We start from the raw sequence: 6,024 nt of genomic DNA, 5'->3' as shown, positions 1-6,024 counted from the left end.
AAATGACAGATTTTTCTCATTTGAATTTAATGCTTATTTTATTATTGAAACGTGGAACATGAATTGCGTCATTCAAGTCACAAGTGTCCTGAAGTTGATGGGTTTCTTCGATCCCCTCGCCACTCTTGAAGTCCCACTCTGTTCACCAGAAACACATGACAATGGAGGGCCTTCCAAACGAGTTGGTAGGGGCGAGTGGCTGGTTTGAAATTCACCGTAGGTGCACTGACCAGGACCTTGGTGAACTGACAGACGGAGACAGGGAGGGATATCTTTATGGAATGTATTGGCTTTTGAACTGCAGGTAAATTGCATTCTGTCTGATTTCATAATGTCAATATTTTCATAAAGTAACTTCTACAGGATATCATATGAAACAAATCATTATATAAATTATGAATCAATGTACACGTGTAATTAATGTCAAAACATAGTGGGTCAAGTATTTTAAACATTGACAGTCTTAAAATGTTCTAAGTTTTAAAAAGTTTTTCCATAAAGGAAATGTTTACATCTCATCTTTACAGTTATTTGATATTTAGCTAGTCCCTAGTAGTCAGTCTGCACAACTTTTCACCAAGGACAAGAAAAGGTGGAGGGAACTCATTGTGGCCTTATGTCCCAGAGTAAATGTAAGTCAGTTTGTTCCAGTAGAAGAGAACGAGAGAGGCGAGGGGGAAAATGGCACTGTAGTCAGCCCTATCCATCATGCTGTGATGGGTAGCTCCATTAGGGCTTCCACAGAGTGCATCCTGTAGAAGACTCCAAGAGTCTGTCCCAGGTTGACCAGGACAAACCAGGCAGAGAAGAGAACATGGGAAGGGGTGAAGAGGATAGGAGCTCAGGCAGTGATGAGTAGCTCTATTAGGGCTTCCACAGAGAGCATCTTGGAGAGGGGGAAAATGGCACAGTAGACAGCCCTATCCATCATGCTGTGATGGGTAGCTCCATTTAGGGCTTCCACAGAGTGCATCCTGTAGAAGACTCCAAGAGTCTGTCCCAGGTTGACCAGGACAAACCAGGCTGAGAAGCCATGAGAACTGCTTCCCCAGGCAGTTCTCAAACTGGGTCTGGGCTCCAAACGCTGAGGGCCAGGCTGGGGTATCGGTGGAGGCCCTCGGAGATGAAGATGTTCTGCAGCAGGATCTCCAACAGGCTGAGAAGGGAGTAGGAAAGATCCAGGCTTCCCAGGGGCCCGCTAGGCCCCACCGCCAGAGCAGCCACCAGAGAGAAATTGGACAGGGCCAGCTGTACCAACCAAGAAGGACACATCAGACTACATGTGGGATTATGTCCCCCCTCCTTTTACCTCCTATCCAGCTTATGGACCAACATGCCAGCCAGGGAGCAGAGGGACATGATTGGCATCACAGCTAGATGGTAGCCGTAGAACATCAGAAACACAGTGCCGGTGCTGGAGCTGGTTCACCCAGACTTGGTACAGGATGGTACAGGATGAAGACAGCCTGCTTTCTCTGCTACCGTACGGCAAGTGGTAACGGAGCACCAAGTCTAGGACCAAAAGGCTCCTTAACAGCTTCTACCCCCAAGCCATAAGACTGCTGAACAATTGATCAAATGGCCACCAGACTATTTACATTGACACCCCCCCATTTGTTTTGTACACTGATGCTACTCACTGTGTATTATCTATGCATAGTCACTTCACCCCTACATACATGTACAAATTACTTTGACTAACCTGTACCCCTACACATTGACTCTGTACCGGGTACTCCCTGTACATAGCCTCGTTATTGTTATTTTATTGTGTTACTTTTTATAATTTTTTACTTTAGTTTATTTCATAAATATTTTCTTAACTCTTTCTTGAACTGCACTGTTGGTTAAGGGCTTGTAGTAAGCATTTCACGGTAGGGTCTGCACTTGTTGTATTTGGCGCATGTGACAAATAACGTTTCATTTGATTTGATTTGCTACAAGAACAACAGCCTGAATAGGACTCCACTCTGGTGGACGATATGTAGGTTGATCTTTCGGGCATGGTGGGGTACTGACCCAGGGCTCATCTGCCTGCCCACGTTCTACAACATCACATAAAGCATATAGCCTGCCCTCAAGTAGTACTCCATGTTGAAGGGATACAGGACTTCATAACCCTTCTGGAAAATCAGGCACACTGTGTCTGCACTGTACTGGCATACCATTGCATTGCTCAGCCCTGCTGAATTCAGACATGTTTATTGGTGATGGATGAGGTGAGCTTACCCTTAACTATGTAAAGCGATTTGGGTGTCTAGGAAAGCGCTATATAAGTCCAATCAATTATTATAAATAAATGTTTACCTTTACATTTTGATCATGGTATGCACTGCACAGTAATATCATACAATGTAAGTATGTATAGTAGTTAGTAATTCAGGTATAGCACCCCCCAAATCATCTGACTCAGGCCCAGCCCAGTGGAACTACTTTCCTTGTGATAATACAGTACATCAAAGAAAATAGAAACCATGATGAAGGCCAAGAGGCCGACACATAAGCTTTAATATAATAAGTTATGTGAGCAAGAGCAGTGTGCAGGTTTCTCTTTTTTGAAGTCGTTGCTTTATTCCCATGCACCTGCAATGAGATAACTCAGATGTGCGAGTGCTTTTGGTGGATTTTTATAACAACTGGTCCAACACTGAATGAGTGTTTTAGTTGTGTAAGAATACACTATATACCTGAGTCAGAACTGTCCGAGCTGTCGGACAGATCCCCACTGAGAGTGACCATCAGCCTAGACCTAGCAGAACAACACCAACACACACAAACAATCACATTGTTTTTCCTTGTTTGCTTTGTAGGTTCCTATAGACAATGCACGTTCTGAAGACCTATAATACGATGATAAATGTGTTTCTTAAGTCGATTGAAATTGAGAGGCATGCACCTGGTGATGATCTTGTGCTTGTAAATGCAGTCTTTGGAGTGAGCCCACAGCAAATAGGTCTAGTGCTTCTACATCTGCATTGCTTGCTGTTTGGGGTTTTAGGCTGTGTTTCTGTATAGCACTTTGTGATATCGGCTGATGTAAAAAGGGCTTCATAAATACATTTGATTGATTGATTGATACAAAATACATTAATTAAAACAGTAATACAAGGACATTACGTTGAGACAAATTCTAAATAAAGGTCCCTATTAAAAATGCTATCACAAGGAGACTAGCCTGTTTAAATATAAATTGAAATTAATGAAACAATGAATTGAAACAAATCAGGAAAAATATAATTTAGTGGAAATAAAGGCCAATGATTTATGACTACCTGTAGCCCAAGAAAGGGAGCCTCGGCGATGTGGGCGAGAACATTAGCAGTCGGCTTACACTCCATCATCATGGCATAGTAACCCATCCTGAAGATATGCAGCAGGAGACTGAAGACACCAAACAGCATCAGGACCACTGGCAGGGCAGGGAGACAGGGGGCAACCAAAAACAAGTTTTAGTTTAGATTGCGTCCCACATGGTATCAAGTTCGCTTTAAAGTGCACTACTTTTGAATAGAGCCCTATTGAAACAGGGTGCCATTTGAGACATCTTTTGTTGAAGCATTTCAAATAATGGATTGTGATCTGATAGTTATCCTAACTACAAATTGTCACAATATAGAAGCTATCCTTATAGAACTAACTGATTGTCCCTATTGAATTACTGAGGCCCACCCTGCACTCAACCACTGTTTAATACATTTAGGAATGGATGTAGGAAAAAAGTAGAGCTATACATCAATGTGTTTGTATCCGTCCCTCTGTAGACATACAGCCTGGTAGAATCGTAGAATCCAATAAGGGGGACACAAGATCACATCTATACTGCATTCATGTTAAGGGAAATATTAACTTTCGTCTGAGGCCAAAAAAGACGGGAAATTCTAAATCTAAATTGGACCTATGCACTAACAAGGCTTTTCAGCATCAGCAGCTTGACTACTGCTAGAGTATTGTAGCTTTATTGAAATTGGACCTATGCACTAACAAGGCTTTTCAGCATCAGCAGCTTGACTACTGCTAGAGTATTGTAGCTTTATTGAAATTGGACCTACGCACTAACAAGGCTTTTCGGCATGAGCAGCTTCACTACTGCTGGAGTACTGTAGCTTTATTGAAATTGGACCTACGCACTAACAAGGCTTTTCGGCATGAGCAGCTTCACTACTGCTAGAGTACTGTAGCTTTATTGAAATTGGACCTACGCACTAACAAGGCTTTTCGGCATCAGCAGCATGACCACTGCTAGAGTACCGTAGCTTTATTGAACTTGGATGTATGCACTAACAAGGCTTTTCAGCATCAGCAGCTTAACTACTGCTAGAGTATTGTAGTTTTATTGATCTACTGTACTTCAACAACAGCTGTACTCACATTGGATGGGTTGATAAGAATTCAAACCTTCTCTCAAACAGCCTAATTCCCTAATACATATTCTTAGAGGAGGTATACACCATTAATGTATACTGAATAAAAATATAAAAGATGCACCAATTTTAAAGATTTTTCAGTTCAGTTCATATAAGGAAATCGGTCAATTTAATTATTTTCATTAGGCCCTCATATATGGATGTCATATGACTGGGAATACAAACATGCATCTGTTGGTCACAGATGCAAGTAGGGGTTGGATAAGAAAACCAGTCAGTATTTGCTGTGACCACCATTTATCTCATGCAGTGCAACACACATCTCCTTCGCATAGACTTGATCAGGCTGTTGATTGTGGCCAGTGGAATGTTGTCACAATTCTCTTCAATAGGGCCGAGCATTATCATGCTGAAACATGAGGTGATGGAGGCGGATGAATGGCACGACAATGGGGCTCGGGATCTCGTCACGTTATCTCTGTGCATTCTAATTGCCATAGATAAAATGCAATTGTGTTCGTTGTCTGTATTTTATGCCTGCCCATACCATAACCCCACCGCCATCATGGGGCACTCTGTTCACAATGTTGACATCAGCAAACCGCTCGCCCACACGACGCCATAGAAGTGGTCTGCGGTTCTAAGGCCGGCTGGACGTACTTCCAAATTCTCTAAAACAATGTTAAATTCTCTGGCATCAGCTTTGGTGGACATTCCTGCAGTCAGCATGGCAATTGCCTTGCTCCCTCAAAAGTTGAGACATCTGTGGTATTGTGTTGTGTGACAAAACTGTACATTTTAGAGTGGCCTTTTATTGTCCCCAGCAGAAGGTGCACCTGTATAATGATAATGCTGTTTAATCAGCTTCTTGATATGCCACACCTGGCAGGTGGATGGATTGTCTTGGCAAAGGAGAAATGCTCACTAGCAGGTATAGAAACACATTTGTGCACAACCTTTTTGCGAAATAAGCTTTTTGTGCGTATGGAACATTTCTGGGATCTTTTATTTCAGCTCATGAAACATGGGACCAACATTTTACCAAGTACACTGAACAAAAATATAAAAATGTACTGTAAATGTGTTTTTTCATGTAAGACATCATCCCATACCACTAATTTAAACATTATGGAGAGGTTTTCCCAGACACTGGTTAAGCCTAGTCCTGGAATAAAAAGCGAGATCAACGGAAAATCTCCAGACAAAATTCTTTCTAGTCCAGAACAAGGTGTAATTGGTGTGCACGAAATCATTCCTTAACCCTACATGAGACCTAGCCTAATTCATATACCTATTCAGATGGGAAATGGACAAGGTAGTTGACAGCTTTTGAACATATTTTGAAGCTATACATGGTTTATGTTCCTCTTATAAACAATGGAGTATTGCAACCTTATATTGTGGGTAATGATAGGGTAAGACAGGTGTGCTATGCTCTTGAGACATTTCTAAGTTATAGGCTACATTTATCTCTTAGGCCCCACTCCCCCTTATGTGAGATATCTACTGCAGCCCTCATCCTCCACATACAACACCCGTTCTGCCGCTAGCTGCAGCGAACTGAAAAAATTTGCAACCCAGGGATGTGTGTGCTTTGGGGACCTTTAACAGAATGTGACTGGCAGAACGGGTGTTGTATGTGGAGGATGAGGGCTGCAGT

At 42.2% G+C, this 6,024-nt stretch overlaps 1 pseudogene; it reads right to left on the bottom strand.

The window, feature by feature from the left end:
• Window positions 1-1,059: 1,059 nt before the first annotated feature.
• On the bottom strand, window positions 1,060-2,739 carry LOC139569842 (proton channel OTOP3-like; annotated as a pseudogene).
• Window positions 2,740-6,024: the final 3,285 nt, after the last annotated feature.

This window comes from Salvelinus alpinus, chromosome 3, assembly GCF_045679555.1.
Source record: "Salvelinus alpinus chromosome 3, SLU_Salpinus.1, whole genome shotgun sequence".
Taxonomy (NCBI): domain Eukaryota; kingdom Metazoa; phylum Chordata; class Actinopteri; order Salmoniformes; family Salmonidae; genus Salvelinus; species Salvelinus alpinus.
Note: the sequence above shows the minus strand (reverse complement) of the source record. Positions and strands in the feature narration are given on the sequence as shown.